Raw genomic sequence first — 16,863 nt, 5'->3', positions numbered from 1 at the left:
AGTTAACTCGTCACCCAGCTAAGCCGCTGGCCAACCTTGGCAGCTGTAACATTTACAAATGAGTGTTTGCCTCCGAGTTCCAAGTGTGCTCAAGGATTCAAATGATGCAGAATACACAGTGTGCACCAATTCCGTAAGGAGCTGCCAAAAATAGACCCGTATTCCTCTCAGCTCTATTTTGCTCTGTTGTCATGCCAGTAAGCGAGAGGGTCTGACAGTGAGATCCATCATCGTTTTCCTGCCCGATGCAGTGACTTCGAGATCAGACTCTGTTGGGTATGTTGACAGGGGCTGTTGGGAGGGAGGCACTGAACCGTGGGCCACATTTTCAGACGTCCCTTTGGGGAAAGTGAAGAGAGGCGCCAGGCACCTCTCACCACGTTCATGACGCTGATGAGTGTAGATCCCTTCACGAGGGACCTTTTGCCAAGGCAAGATGAAACCACCTAAAGTCTCCAGATGCCACTCAGAAGCCAGCAGGGGGCCAGGCAGAGCCTGGAGCTCTCAGATACTGTGTGGGTTCATCAGCTGTCAGGAGTCTGACACCAGGAAACTCAAGTCCAGGGGCCTCTGGCACACAGAACAGGGGTCTTGCCTAGGCATCTGGATTCAAAAAGGACAAATTGCTGGGGACAATGGGTGACCCCTAAAGCCTTCTCCTGGCAGAGCAGACAGTCCCTCCCTGAGGTTCCTGGCACTGAGACCTCCCCTCCTGCTGGAATTACAGCCAGAGAGCATCAGCTCCTGCCTCTCTTGGGACAGTTGTGAGAACACTGGGGCTTTGGGGCTCGAGCTATCCAAGGGGGCGGTAAAGGAGCACAGAAAGTGACACAGCGATACATGAAGCGAGGGGGGAATACGACGTGATACAAGTGGGCATAAGTGCGCATGTACTGTTCGGGGCCTCTATGCTGCAGGTGCTGATTAGACATCAGCTACAGATTAGACATCTCTCCTTCATCTCTAGGCTAGAGCAAAGAGCAAGGAACCAAACAATCCTAAAGGAGGGAGAGGGGCCCCTGGGTGGCTCAGTCATCTGTCTTCCGCTCAGGTCATGATCCCAGAGTCCCAGGATGGAGCCCCGCATCGGGCTTCCTGCTCAGCGGCGAATCTGCTTCTCCCCTTCTTTTGGCCCCTCCCCATGCTCACGCGCACGGTCTCTCTCTCTCAAATGAATAAATGAAATCTTAATTTAAAAAAAAAAAAAACAACAGGTAAAAGAGGGAGAGCCCCACTAGTATAGAAACGGATCTAAGAATGAGATCCACAGGACAGACGTTCTCCGAAAGGATCAGGGTGGTGGGGGTCTCGCTCTTCTGACAAACACGCCCGCTCTGCACTGGTGCGCCGCTGGGACGAGGACGCACGGGCTGCCCCCTCCGCGCGCTCAGAGAAGGCCCTGCAGAGTCAGGAGCGGGTAGTTGGTTCGGAGGTGGTACCCGAGGGGCAAGGAAGGCTAGCGCGAGCTGGGCATGGCTCTTTTGGGGCAGCTGGACTTGCCAGAAGAGCTGTGGGTCGCGCAGGGAGCACCGCTTTAGGCAGCCAGGGGTGCGGGGGAGGCGCAGAGCTGGGTCACAGAGGCAGACACACCAGGAAGTGGGAGCGGACTCAGCGAGGCCGTGTGGGAGACACTGGGGAGAACGACGCTAGAGCCCAACTGTCCAGCTCCACGGCCAGAGACTGGAAAGACCGTGGGCACCGGCCTTGGTCATGGGACAGCTCTCGTGCCTGGAGTCTAACCAGGAAGATAAATTCTGTATAATTTATTTAAAATTACACGTGTGACAGTCACCTTCCACCCTCACCCGTGATAGTAACCATCACCTTCACCCAGACAGTCACCGGATGTTCCCCCAGTGAAGGGCTCTTCAAGAGTCACTAAAGGCCCATGCACAGGCTCGAAAAGAATGAGGAGAAATCATTAACCAACTCAGTCGAGCTCGTTAGATGGTAGCAGAAGGGAAGATTGTTCCCGTGGTGATGGGTGAGGGAGACGCGGCCGTGGGATCCCAGCAGCAGGCTCTCTGTGGGCATCTCTGACTCTGTAGGGGTTCTGGGAGGGGCTGCCGATGGCCTTGGGTGTCACAGAGGACCCAGAGCTTCCTGACGAGAGAGGTGGCCCCGAGGGACCACATGCCCACTGTAGCTTCGCGGTCACACGTAGGGTTTCTCCCCTTGCTCACCCAACCTTGAACATTTCTTTATTTTTTAAAAAAATACACTAAGATACACATAACGTGCAATTCGCCGTTTGAACCATCTGCAAGCCCAGTAGGATGAAGTTCACAGAGGCTCGTGCAGCCGTCCTCTCCGCGGTCCCTCTCTGGAATGTGTCCCGACCTCCAGCAGACTTGCTGTCCCCCACCTACCCTCCCCCCGCCCCTGGGAACCTCCAGCCTTTCTGTCGCTGTGAATTTGACTGTTCTGGGAAACTTGTTCCTACAAGAATCGTGCAGTGTTTGTCCACACTTCACTTGGTGCGTGTCTTCGGGGTTCGTCCACACCACAGTGTCTGTCAGCACGCCCTTCCCCTCCACGGCCAGAGAAGATTCCGTTGCACGTCCCACCTCTCACTGACCCATTCAAATGGGGACGGTGCTCATCGTCTCGGGCTGCTTCTGCCTTTGGGCTCTTGTGAAAGTCCTGCTGTGAACAAAGGTGCGCAAATGTTTGGAGTCCCCGGTTTCCGTCCTCTTGGGCATATACCCAGACGGGAGAGCGCAGGATCACACAGTAATTCTCTGTGCAACTTTCCAAGGAACCACCACGCTGGTTTCCATGAAGGCTACACCCCCAACGACACAGAAAACTTCCATTTCCTCCACATCCTCGCCAACACTTATTTTTTGTATGATAGCCATCTTACTGGGTGCGAAGCTCGTGCAAAAGGTGTTTAGACACCTCTTGTTTTGAGGCATAGCAGGGCTTTGGGGGCAAAAGTCTACTTGATGCAACTCTTGGCAAAATTAGGTGTATATTGTTATCAATTAGCCAGATGATAAAAACAGAATCTGGAGAGACAGAGAAACCATCAAGAGCACTCCGCACTGACCCTAGTAAGGGCCTTGAGGAGGGAGGGAAGAGGAAGAAAGTCACCAGGAAGAAGTGGCCTTTCCAGAATGGATGAGGGGTCAGTGCAGGAGAGGAGAGGGACAAGAGGAGCCTGGAGGGGCAGTAACAGAGGACAGGTACATGACGGAGGTGAGGGGCACTTCCTAGAATTCACTGAACTCATGCGGAAAGTGATGGGAATGAGGGGGCAGAGGCTGTGACATGGGAAGGATGAGTGAGTCCTGCCTCTCTCTGGGCCCCAGAGTGACAGGAAGCGTGCTGTGGGGGGAGGGGGCGCATCTGGAGGCTCTAGTGGAAGAAATTGCAAGCACAGGTCGCACAGAGCTGGCTCCAGGTGGGAGCACAGCAGATGGGGGCCGGCAGATGGGGGCTGGAGGTGTCGGGCACCAAGCAGGAAAGGACCATGGTTGGCAAGGTAGGAAGCCTGCCACAGAGCTACCTCTGGGCTTTGCAGTTACCATGACTGTTCCAGAGGAGGAAAGGGAAGGATGGTGCTTGCTGCTCCTGAGAGTAAAGTGGATGACTCTTCGGCAGGGGGGCGGGGGTAGAAGAGGAAAATAGTAACCACACGAAGCAGTTGTTTGGGTTGTGAAGGTAAGAGAAAGGAATACGTTGAGCTCAGAGAGGTGTGGGCAGTTCATGGCAGGAAAAATGTAGCCAAAACGTTCACTATGGTCTTGAAGTCCTGTATGTCCCCCCCCCAAACATCATCTGCACAGAAGCCCAGGACTGACGTCGGCTTTGTCCCAGATTTTCCAGGGGACATAGGAGGGAGGCTCTATATGCAGCCGCAGCCGGACCTCAGAGCCACGCACAGCTGGGTTCTGAGACCCTCTCCCCACCTACCTCAGCGCCGTCTCTACTCTCCTTTAATGTTTGTTGGGTCCTTCCCCCACTCACACCTGCTTCCCAGCATCCGTGGGAGCTTCTCTGTCCCACCTAGAAGCCCCTCAGCGTGTTGCCCGACAAAGATGGGTGTTCTCTTTGAGAACCTGTATCAGCTGCTTAAAAAAAAGTATTCTCCATGTATCATAAGAAAAAAGACAATTCCACATAGAACTCGTAAGGCCTCCCAAAAAGCAAAAAAGCTTGGCAAGTAATACTCAGGATCCTAAAAAAGAAATAAAGAGCATACATATGACTATCATGGAAACTAGTCCTCAGGAAAAGAATACCAGCGCCGCCTCCTTTTTCTCACCCATGAGAGACTTAAGCTGTGTAAAACTGCACTGGCAAAGTGCATTAATGACAGTGATCACTGAGCAGGAAGAGTTTGTGAAACATTATTGAAGACATGAGCTAAGCAAAGTGTAACAGGTTTAAGTGAAGAAAATGGTCTCCAGAGCCAGCTCGTCCAGCCCGACAGGAGAACAGATGTGGAGAAGATGTCCCGTGGGGAAGGTACAGGGGTCCCAGGCAGGCCCAGTCGCAGGCTCCCAGGAAGGCTGTGGAAGCCACCTCTCCACTGGGCACTGCTAGGTGTGCTTTGATCCTCCTGCCCCTGGCACTGGGCATTGGGCCAGTCCCTGGGACTGTGACTTGGTGGGCTCTGCAGGTGGACCACACCTTTAAGCAGACCTAACTCTCAGCTGGGACTGGGAAACAGCTGACAAACTTGCCAAGTGACTATACCCAGTCTCTCTCTCTCTCTCTCTCTCTCTCTCTCTCTGTCAGTTGCTCATTTGCTCTCACTGTGGGATGTGCTAGCAATCCCTAATAGCACTGTCATTCAGCTAAGACTAATTTTATCACCACGGGCTTGAGATGCTGATTGCTGACAGATAAATCAACCTGTTTTATATCATCTTGCATTCGATGGACTACGAAGAAACAAGGTCAGAAAGAGCAGTGTCAGTTGATGAATGCTCTAAAAGCTAAAGCCCCAGAGACAGTAGCAGAAGCAGACGAGTGTGGGAAGCTATGGACATAGAAGAAAAGAGATCATATCGTGACAAGTAATGACTCACAATCCTTCTCCTAACAGTTAAGAAAAATTTGGAGAAAACAGTTTGAAAAGAGAAATAGAATAGCCTTAGAGAAAAAATGAATTACTTGCATTTACTCTTGGGCATTGAGGTTTTGTAATTTGGTGTTTAAAAGAGAAGAGAACACACGATCAGAGACACCTGGCTGTTTCCATCAGTTGAACGTCTGACTCTTAATTTTGGCTCCAGTCCTGGAATTGAACCCTTCATCAGGCTCCACACTCAGCATGGAGTCTGCTTGTCCCTCTCCCTCTGTTCCTCCCCCTTCCTCAAATAAATAAATAAAGTCTTTTAATAGATAAATAAATAGTAGAAGAAAAAAGAATACATCATCAAAAAATATTATAGAGGGGCGCCTGGGTGGCTCAGTGGGTTAAGCCTCTGCCTTTGGCTCAGGTCATGATCCCAGGGTCCTGGGATTGAGCCCCACATCGGACTCTCTGCTCAGCAGGGAGCCTGCTTCCCTGTCTCTCTTTGCCTGCCTCTCTGCCTACTTGTGATCTCTGTCTGTCAAATAAATAAAATCTTTAAAAAGAAATATTGTAGAGACAACACACAAGGACACAAGAATTGAATTTGCAAGTGTTGAAGATATATTTTACATATACTCTGCTTCTTCTGTTTAGAATTTTTTTTTCAAACCGTAAATATATGAAAGTAAGTTGGATATATCTCAAAGCATATAGTATGTGTAAGGCTTGTAAAGGAGAGAGAACATCCAGAAGCTACGAGTGAGACAAAGAAATTAGGCACCCTATTCTGAGGCCTTTAATTCCTACTCTAAAAATAACACTATTTCTCTGTTCATAAAAATGGTGCTCATTTACTTTAGAGAATGTTGGAAAATAAAAGTATAAGGAAGAAAGTCTAAATAATTTCTAAGAACTACATTTCCATGTTTTTTCCATCTAGCCATTTGCCTGTTTTTCTTTTTATAAAATTGTGGTGATTACATTTTGCAACCTGACTTATCACCAAATAGTGTATTGTGATGACATGTCCAGGTCAGTAAATAGTCTCCTGAAATGTCATTTTTATTATCTCTTTCCTCCATCACCTGCTATATAGTAATTTATTTCACTGTCTCCTAGCCTTGGGACAGTTCCCTTATTTCCAATTTTGCAGTATTACTTTTTAAAAAGCACAGCAGAGGAACACTTGGGTGGCTCAGTCAGTTGGGCATCCAACTCTTGATTTTGGCTCAGGTCATGATCTCAGGGTCGTGAGATCGACCCCCATGTCAAGCTCCCTACTTAGCATGAGTCTGCTTGGGATTCTCTCTCCCCTCCTGTCTCTGACCCTTCCCCTGCTTTCTTTCTCCCCTACTCTCTCTCAGATAAATAAGTAAATCTTAAAAAAAAAAAAAACACATAAGAGTGCATACATTTTTTCAAATTAGTGTTTTTGTTTTCTTTGGGTAAATAGTAGTAGAATTATTGGATCATATGGTAAGTCTATTTTTAATTTTTTGAGGAAACTTCAAACTGTTTTCCACAGTGGCTATACCAGTTTGCATTCCCACCAATAGCGTACAAGGGTTCCTTTTCTCTACAGCCTCACCAACACCTGTTGTTTCTTGTCTTTTTGATTCTAGGCATTCTGACAGGTGTGAGTTGATCTCTCATTGTCATTGTGATTTGCATTTCTCTGATGATGAATGATGCTGGGCATCTTTTAATGTGTCTGTTGGCCATCTGGATGTCTTCTTTGGAAAATGTTCTTAAGGTCCTCTGCCCATTTTTTTTATTGGATTACTGGGGGGGGGGGAGTTGGTGTTGAGTTGTGTAAGTTCTTTATATATTTTAGATACTAACCCTTTATCAGATATATTGTTTGCAAATATCTTCCTCCACTCAGTATGTTACCTTTTAGTTATTTTGATTGGTTCCTTCCCTGTGCAAAAGGTTTTTATTTTGGTGTAGTCCCAACAGTTTATTTTTGCTTTTTGTTTCTCTTGCCTCAGGAGACATATCTAGAGCAATGTTTCCATGGCCAATGCCAAAGAAATTACTGCCTATGTTTTCTCTTAGAAGTTTAATGGTTTGGGGTCTCACAGTTAGGTCTTTAGTCCGCTTTGACAGTATGTTTGTGTATCGTATAAGAAAATGGTCCCGTTTCATTCTTTTGCATGTAGCTGTCCAGTTTTCCCAGAGCTGTTTTTTTGAAGAGAGTGTCTTTTCTCCATTGTATATTCTTGCCTCCTTCGTCATAGATTAATTAATTATTTAAGTGTGGGTTTATGTCTGGGCTCTCTTTTCTGCTCTCTTTTCTATTTTTGTGCCAGTACCATACTGTTTTGATGACCACAGCTTTGCAGTATGTCTTGAAATCTAGGATTGTGATACCTCCAGCTTTGTCCTTCTTTCTCAAGATTGCTTTGGCTATTCAAGGTCTTTTGTGGCTCCATACAAATTTTATGGACCTATGTCAACAGACTTCCAAGAAAAATCAAGAACTGGACTATAGCATATAGAAGACCAATAAAGTTTTCATTTAGGAAAAAGTCTTCTTCCAGAAAACTAAAGAAAACTTCAGGTAACTGCTTTAGAGGCTCAAAAATGTAAAGCAAACAGAATCTCTGAAACTCTAGCTCAAAGAGGAGATAAAATAATGAGTCAGAAAAGGAGGTGGAAAACTAAGGAAAGAGGTTGAGGGGGGATGGGGACACCATTACAAGGAGCAAAGAGTGTGACACACTCCTTCGGAAGCCAAATTAATGATGTGGAGCATAGGCTTCAGAAACTCATACATAATGCAGAAGAGAAGACGAATGGTCAGATCAGAGCAGTCAGGGAGACGGTGACAGAAACAAAGACTGGCAGCAACACTCCAACGTTTGGATGCTGATTTCCTGGCAGAGAGAACAAATGGAATAGAAAATACTCTGAAGGGGAGAATATGAAAAGGTTTCGTTAAATAAAGGAAGACTTGAATCTGCAGATCCAAACAGCTCACTATGTTCCAGGAAGGACTATAGAAAATAATAAGCCCTGAGACACATACACTTGCTGAGGTTCCTTAATCTCTAAAGCAAAGGAAAAGCCCATTAAGTATGCAGGCAGAGGAAGCAATTTGGGGCACATACCCCTAACAACGTGCATTAAATGCTTGAATCCTCACCCTGGTCCCAAGATATTGGTGCTGCTCATACCACAGTTTATACACAAGAAAACTTGGACCCACAGTAAGGTGACGAGGTGGGAATACCAACCCAGGACCTCAAGTCTTGTCATTAAACCACAGTGCCCTAGCTACGAAGGGCAGAAATATCAGTCAGGACAACATGGCATCACAGTTCAGAAGAGGCCAGCCTAAGATTACATAAAAATGCTGACATTCTGCAAAGAATTCTCTACCTAACCAAGTGGTCATTCATGTGCTAGGCAACAGAAACAATCATCTCAATTATGCAGAAAGTCAAATATAATGCAAAATGTGTACCTCTTTAGCAAACCTTTTTCATTGCCTACAATTGTATTTCAGTAAAGGAGATACAAATCAGTATCATAGAAATAGGGTCGTGTGAGGCAGTCCATGTACCACACATCTTGTTCCCCCTAAAAGGGCATTGAAAATCTGCAGCTATAAACACTGACTCATACATCACAAATAAGCCACACCTACAGGAGCACTTTTTTTGATCAGGGCTATGAAACAAAGGCCCTGCTTTTTGGCAGATGTCCAAACTCTTACCTTGTGAGGTCTCTAACTTTATACCGAGCTGCTAGGGCCACTCCAGTGGACTTCATCCAGCCGTCTCTTCAGGCTCTCTCTTGCATTCTAAGGATCCCAGCAGTAGTAACAAACTCTACCACAGGACAGAGGGGACTAGAATATCAGCATTTAGTGTTAAAAACCTTTCTTCATTACCTCCCATCCATCAGGATAGCTACTTTCAAAACAAAACACAACAGAAAATAACAAGGGTTGGTGAAGATGTGAAGAAATTGTAACTATTGTGCACTGTTGATGGGAATGTAAAATGGTGCAGCCATGATGGAAAGCTCTAGTATAGTAGTTCCTCAAAAAACTAAAAATACAATTACCATACAATCCAGCAATTCTACTTCTAGGTATATATCCCAAAGAACTGAAATCGGGGTTTCTAAGAGATTTGTACGTTCAGTTCCTAGCATTATTTAGAATAGCCAACAGGTAAAAGCAACCGATGTGTCCCTCAGCAGATGAGTGGATAAACAAAGTGTGGTAAATCCATACAACAGAAGATTATTCAGCCTTAAAAAGGAAGGACATTCTGACACAGGCTACAACATGGATGAAACTTGAGGGTATTATGTTAAGTGAAATTAAGCCAGAGAAAAAAACTGTATGATTCCCTTTACATGAAGTAACCAGAATAGTCAAATTCATAGGGAAAGAACGTGGAATGATGGTTGCCAGGGGATGGGGGAGAGGGAATGGGGAATTGTTTGATGGGGGACAGAGTTTCTGTCTTACAAGATGGAAGAGTTCTGTTGTGTCCGTTGCACCACAGTGTGAATATCCTTAATACTGATCTGTATGCTTAAAAATGGTTAGGATGATAAATTTTATGTGTGTTTTACCACAATTAAAATTTTTTAACAAATTTTTAATAAACAAAGTTTGTTTCCAGTCCAGCTTCAGTAACCAGCGCCAACAAGCTTTAGTACAGTTGAGTCTGCTATGCTAGAGGAGTTCATGTCCATTGAGAATAAATATCAGCATGCCCTCTAATATTTGCATAAGATTAGGCTTGATGCATTCTTTGTAAGCACCATCAAAGCACCACTCACCCCCAGATCTTCAACATTCAACAAATGGCACATAGGATAGTGTCGTTTGCCCAGTGTCTCATTCCCAACTTTCAGAGTACTAATGAGAATCAAGCACTTCACTCACCACGGAAAATCTATCTGAGCCATCACTCCAAAGGTCATCTGCCTCAGGAATCTATCACTTGTATCTAAAGTCTTTACCAGGTTACAGTTTCTAGATGAATTCAGTCTTGGAATTCTGTGGCATTCTTTATCTGTTAGTGAGATAGGGTCAGTCTTCTCAATTTTTACTCTCTAGAGACTTCAGATTTGGGCATAAGACACTTGTTCTCCATTAGGTACCAGATGGTTAAAGAGATCACTGCCCATCTATGTCCGTTCATGGGATGTATAAATAGCAACAGCAGCAGCAGAAAGAATATTAGGTGTCCTGTAGAGTGGATGTCACCAGTGAGGCACACAGTGAACTCTTTCGTAGGAATGACCTGAGAGTCTCCTTCCTTCAACACTATCTTTTACTCCAAAAGTTAGACCCTAATGTGGTTTGAATATAAATAAGCAAGCATAACCTGATGAAGAATTTACACCAGCACATTGTGGTGTTCTCTACTCCCAACATTTAGTGTTATTCTCATCATTTTTGTGTATTTTTCATTAGATTGTGCTTTGGGCCTTCTAGTGTTTAACACAAACTTAATCTTGGTTTGATCATACAATTCTACCTAAAAAGCAAACCATCTTCTCAGGCCCAGGTTACCAGTGGGGTTTGGTTTGCAAGATTATATTATGTTAATATCATTGTATATCAGTATATACAATGATCAATATCATTGTATAAATAATATAAAACATTATATTGTATTATATTAATATCTTGGCTTGCAAGATTGTATTATATTAATATCACCTTGAGACAAGTGTTCTTTGAGACTAAGCTGCTTCAACTGAATAGTCCACTTTCCTAGCCCAAATGTCTCCAGAGCTACTTTGCTGTGCATTAACTTGCAGATGCTACAGGTCCAACTCTAACAGGAATAGAACCCACCCTCTTTCATGTATCATAAGCCACATTGCTCACAACTTTTCTTGCCATCAACTTTGACACAATGATTTCAGGGTCTATAACTATTGTTTCATATTTAATCCAGTCACCTTCACCATCTTGGATCAATTGTTTTTTAACCACTGGTTACATTGTATACAAGATCTATGTCAGAAAAACTATAAAACTCATTAAAAAGATAAGAAAATCTAAATAAATAAAGACATTCCATGTTCATGGATAGGAGGACTCAATACTATTAAGATGTCATTTTTTCCCAACTTGATCAATAGATTCAAAACAATGCCAATAAAAAACCCCAGCAAGTTAGCTTGTTGATACTGACAAAATGATCCTGAAATTTATATGGAGAAGGGAAAATAAGAAAAAGATGTAATAGCCAACACAATATTGAGGGAGAGGAGGAAGACTGACACTACCCAACTGCAAAACTTACTATACAGCGGCAGTGATCAAGACAATGTGGTATTGACAAAAGAATAGACAAATAGATCAATGAAGTGGAATAGAGAGCTCAGAAATAGACCCACATACATACAGTCAACTGACCTTTGACAAAAAAGCAAAGACAATACAGTGGAGGAAAGATAGTCTCTTCAACAAATGCAGTGGGAACAACTAGACAGCCACATGCAAAACAATAAATCTACACACAAACCTTATACCTTTCACAAAAATGAGCTCAAAATGAGTCGTGTTAAAGGCAGAACTATAAAACTTTTAGAGGAAAGCACAGGAGAAAGTCTAGGTGATCTTGGGTTTAGCAGTTCATTTGTAGCTATGACACCAAAAGCACAAGCCACAGAAGAAAAATTGATGAGCTGGACTTCATTCAAATTAAGTACTTCTCTGTGAAAGATACTGTTAAGAGGATGAGAAGACAAGCCACAGACTGGGGGAAACCTTTGCAAAGCACATACCTGATAAAGGACTGGTATCCAAAATATAAAAAGAGCTCTTAAAACTCAACAATGAGAAAACAAACCACCCCATTAAAAAATAGACAAAAGGGATGCCTGGGTGGCTCAGGTGGTTAAGCATCTGCCTTAGGCTCAGGTCATGATATCTGGATTCTGGGATTGTGTCCGACATTGGGCTCCTTGCTCAGCAGGAAGCCTGCTTCTCTCTCTGCCTGCCACTCTCCCTGCTTGTGTGCCTGTTCTCTCTTGCTCTCTCACTAGCTCGCTCACTCTCTGACAAATAAACAAATAAATAAAATCTTTAAAAAATAGTCTAAAGACCTGAACAGACCCCTCACCAAAGAAGATATCCAGATGGCAAAGAAGCAAATGAAAAGATGCTCCACAACATATAGAATGCTCCACTAGAGCATTACAAATTAAAGGGACAATGAGATACCACTACACAATAATTAGAATGACTAAAATCCAAAAAACTGACAATAGTACATGCTGACAAAGATGTGGAAGGATAGGAACTCTCATTTATTGCTGGAGAATGCAAAATTCTTACAAAGCTAAAGATAGTCTTACCATACAATCCAATTGTATCAAAAATATATAAAGAAAAATTTGTCAGAACATCAAGATGGACAAATTGTGTCAGGGTATAGCATGTCTTTCCTAGTCTTTGGTGGATCAACTAGACAAAAGAGATGTAAGCATATATTAATAATAAAATTAATTAGGTTGATCTGATTGATTGATGGTTGATTGATAGGTAGATGGATAATGGGACATATATCTTTTTCCAAAAAATGTTACCACTTTTCTATAAGTACCAATCATGGAATACTTTACTATATTCGAAAAAGTAGAAATAGTTCATACCACATTCTTTGACCATAGTGCAGTAAAATAGTAGCAGTAGTATGAGTAAATGTCAGCCTCGGTATCCTTTTTAAACCATCTCTTAAACAATGAAATTGACTTCGAGAATGCCATATGTAAATGTGTAAGATTATACTTTTTCACACTCAAAACATAAAAAGATGTAAAAGACTTGAAAGAGGGAAGGTGGAGACAATTTGGATAAAGGAAAGTGGATACCCTCTTCTTTTTTTTTTTTTTTAAGATTTTATTTATTTATGTGACAGACAGAGATCACAAGCAGGCAGAGAGGCAGACAGAGAGAGAGGAGGAAGCAGGCTCCCTGCTGAGCAAAGAGCCCGATGTGGAGCTCGATCCCAGGACCCTGAGATCATGACCTGAGCTGAAGGCAGTGGCTTAATCCACTGAGCCACCCAGGCGCCCCATGGACACCCTCTTCTTGAATAGGTAGAGTCAATATTGTCTCTTCTCTGTAAATTAGTATATAAATTCAATACAGATCTAATCAGAATTCTATTTCTGTTTTTGTCAAAAGCAAACTTCAAACTATTCTGAAGTTCAATTAGATGACTAAATGTGTGAAAGTATCCAAGAATTTTTTTTAAGTAATCTGTGTTCAAGGAAGAAGATATATAGAATTTTCCTGTGAGGTATTAAAATTTATCATAAAATCAGAGTATTTAAAGCTTTTTAATTAGGCAGATCAACAGAACAGAATAGATAGTCCTAAATAAATCTAAATGTACTAGGAATTTGGAATATGATCCATATGGTATCTCAAATCAGTGGAGAGCACATTATTTAGAAATACTGCTGGAAATTGCTAGCCCTTAGGAAAACAAACAAAGCTGTATACATCACTAATCTTATACAGATGAACTTCAGATGGATTGTATGTGTCTGCTTGGCTGCCATAACAACATAAACATAGCATAAACCACAAACTATGTGGCTTAAACCGAAATTTAATTTCTCACAGTCCAGAGCCTGGAAGTCCAAGATCAAGGTGCCAGTCACGTTGATGTCTGGTGAGGCCTCCGTGCTCATTGTGTCTTCAAGTGGCCGTCCCTCTGTGCTCGGGGAAGAGAGAGCTTGTGTCTGTTCTTCTTTTAAACATACCCAGGTCTATCAGATTAGGGAGTCCCATCCCCTTTTTTCCCTCATTTAACCTGAATTACCTCCCTGAAGGCCATATCTCCAAATAGTCACATTAGAGTTTATGGCTTCAACATAGGACACAGGTCAGTCCCTAAGTTTGATCAAAGATTTTTTTTTTAAGATTTTATTTATTTATTTGACAGACAGAGATCACAAGTAGGCATAGAGGCAGGCAGAGAGAGAGAGGAAGGGAAGCAGGCTCCCTGCTGAGCAGAGACCCTGATGCAGGGCTCAATCCCAGGACCCTGACATCATGACCTGAGCCAAAGGCAGAGGCTTAACCCACTGAGCCACCCAGGTGCCCCCAGATTTATTATTTTAAGAATTTATTTATTTATTTGGGGGCAGGAGGGACAGAGGCAGAGGGAAAAGCAGGCTCCCCGCTGAGCAGAGAGTCCAATGCAGGGTTTGATCCAAGGACCCTGAGATCATGACCTGAGCTAATGGCAGACGTTTAACCAACTGAGCCACCCAGGCACCCCGATCAAAGATTTAAATATAACAAATAAGACCATAAAAGTGGTGGGGAAATAGAAGAAAATGTTTTGCGTTTTTTTTTCAGAAGCAAATGTTTTTATTAATATTTGGGAGGGCCAATCATACCACAAAATCCACAGTTCATAACATAAAAGTTTTGACGGCATTTTAAAAAACTCAATATGGTAAAAATTTCTAGTCAACAAAACAAACACATTTGCATTTGTGTAACAAAGGGTTGGTTTCCCTAAACCTCTCTGAAATTTCTCTGACAATTCAATAAGAAAAGATCCTCTTTTTTTTTTTTTTTTAGCCGTACAAACGAATAGGAAGCTTAAAATGGAGACCTATAAATGGTCAAAGATATGAAGAGACATTTACCTCCATAAATAAGAATTAGGCACAAAACAACACTGAGATCTGCTTAAAAAAAAATACTGAGACCCATTCCATTTTTGGTTTTGTTTTAGTATTGTTGACACACAAATGGGACATTAGTTTCAGCTGTACAATATAGTGGTTCAACTTCTCTGTGTGTAATGTTGTGCTCCCCACGAGTGTAGCTACCGTCTGTGACCAGACAGCACGATTACAGTACCACTGACTGTGTGCCCTGGGCCGGGAGCCAAATGCAAAACATGACCCTGTCTGCTGTGCCTTTATTTCCTTGACTTACTCATTCCATAACGGGAAGCCTGTGTCTCCCACTCCCCTTCACCATTTGGCCCCACCCGCTCTGGTAGCCATCAGTTTGCTGCCTTTGATTCTGTTGCTTCTTGTTTATTCTTTTGTTTATTTAGGTGCCACATATGAGTCAAATCATGTGGCATTTGTCTTTTTCAGTCTGACTTATTTCATTTACCATAATAGCTTCTAGGTCCATCCATGTTGTTGTAATTGGCCTGACCCTTTTATCTGGCTGAGTAGCATGCCATCGTGTGTGTATACACACATCTTCCTTATCCCTTCGTCTATGAGTGGACACTCAAGTTGCTTCCATATCTTGGCTACTGTAAGACTGTTAATGTTTTTAATCTTCAATGAAATCCACTGTCATCGGCTGTGAAGTGAGAGGTTCTTGATGGTTGGAGTACACCCTGATACAGTCTTCCAGAAGGATAGTTCGGAATGTGTATCAAAATGTTTATCATGCATTCTCTTGACCCCAGTGTTCTCACATCTAGAAGTTTACCCAGAGACTCTCTCACAAATAATGAAGGGAAGTACGAATTTCATCAGCTTGCTCGTATAATGTCGACAAATTGTAATTTTTGACTGCCTATCAACAGGGCTTGGCTAAGTAAGTCAGATAGAGACCATGTTACACTACATTATCATCCTAAACAATGACATGCATCTGTGTGCACTGAGTGAACAAAAAAGCACATTACAGAGCAGCATATGAAATTGTATGTAGAAAGAGGAACAGTGAGATATCTGAAAAGACGTTCACCAAAGCACAGTCTCCAAGTGGCAATTGACTTTTGCTTCTAGCTTTGAACTTTTTAGGGCAATTTTATGAACAAATAAGGATTATTATTGTGAAGACAAGAAATCTGTTTCAAAATTAAAATTCTGCATAGGAATCACCTCTTCCTTGGAGATGCCACCAACTCCTGAGGACCCAGTTAGCATTCCCTCCTCTGACTTTATTGTCATTTATATAGTGTGATGGTCCGTGAAGAGGAAAGAGGGTGCCATGCGAGGTGGCCGCACATTACAGTAAACAGAAAGAGACCCTTTCTGTCCTTCCCACATAGTTCCTCTCTAGCACATTATCTGCAAGTACACTGTCCATTTTGGGTTTTTTTTTTCATTTTGTATACAATCTGTATATTCCTCCTCATTCCCTTAGGAACTAGTAGCCAGATGCAAAATATGACCATATTCTCATGGAAACACACTGCATAAAAAGCATCAATTACATTCCAGATGTAAGTGTAAATAAGATCAGGATTATCTTTTCTACTTGTCCTGCCCATCAGCTTGGACAACGCAGGGATGCTGAGTGGAACCGAACAGTAAGCGCACAGAAGTTTGCTGGGACAGACCTTTGGGCGTCAGCCTTATGACTCTTGCTTCACATTTATATTTGAACCAGAGATTTTTTTTCCCCTCATAATTCTTCTCACAGATAAGTCTTTCACCTGTCTTCCCCTCTTTGTTTGTTTGTTTCTAGCCCTTCTAAGAGTCATGACAACCCTACTGGTTTGTGAGTTCTTAAAATTTTTTTTGCAATATCCCAAGAGTCATTGTTTATGCACCACACCCAGTGCTCCATGCAGTCTGTGTCCTCCATAATGCCCACCACCAGGCTCACCCAACCTCCCCTCCCCTTCCCCTCTAAAACCCTTGGATTGTTTCTCAGAGTCCACAGTCTCATGGTTCGTCTCCCCCTCCAATTTGACCCAACTCACTTATCCTCTCCCAGTGTCCTCTGTGTTATTCCTTATGATCCACAAGTGAGCAAAACCATATGATAATTGATTCTCTCTGCTTGACTTATTTCACTCAGCATAATCTCTTCCAGTCCCATCCATGTTGATGCAAAAGTTGGGTAT

General features: G+C 43.1%; 1 protein-coding gene across 3 annotated transcripts in view; it reads left to right on the top strand.

Moving 5' to 3' along the window:
• The window catches only part of GNG4 (G protein subunit gamma 4), a 63,874-nt gene that overhangs the window by 37,447 nt on the left and 9,564 nt on the right, over window positions 1-16,863 (top strand). The gene's annotated exons all lie outside the window — the stretch shown is intronic.

The sequence above is a fragment of the Mustela nivalis genome (genome assembly GCF_964662115.1).
Source record: "Mustela nivalis genome assembly, chromosome: 2".
NCBI lineage: Eukaryota > Metazoa > Chordata > Mammalia > Carnivora > Mustelidae > Mustela > Mustela nivalis.
Note: the sequence above shows the minus strand (reverse complement) of the source record. Positions and strands in the feature narration are given on the sequence as shown.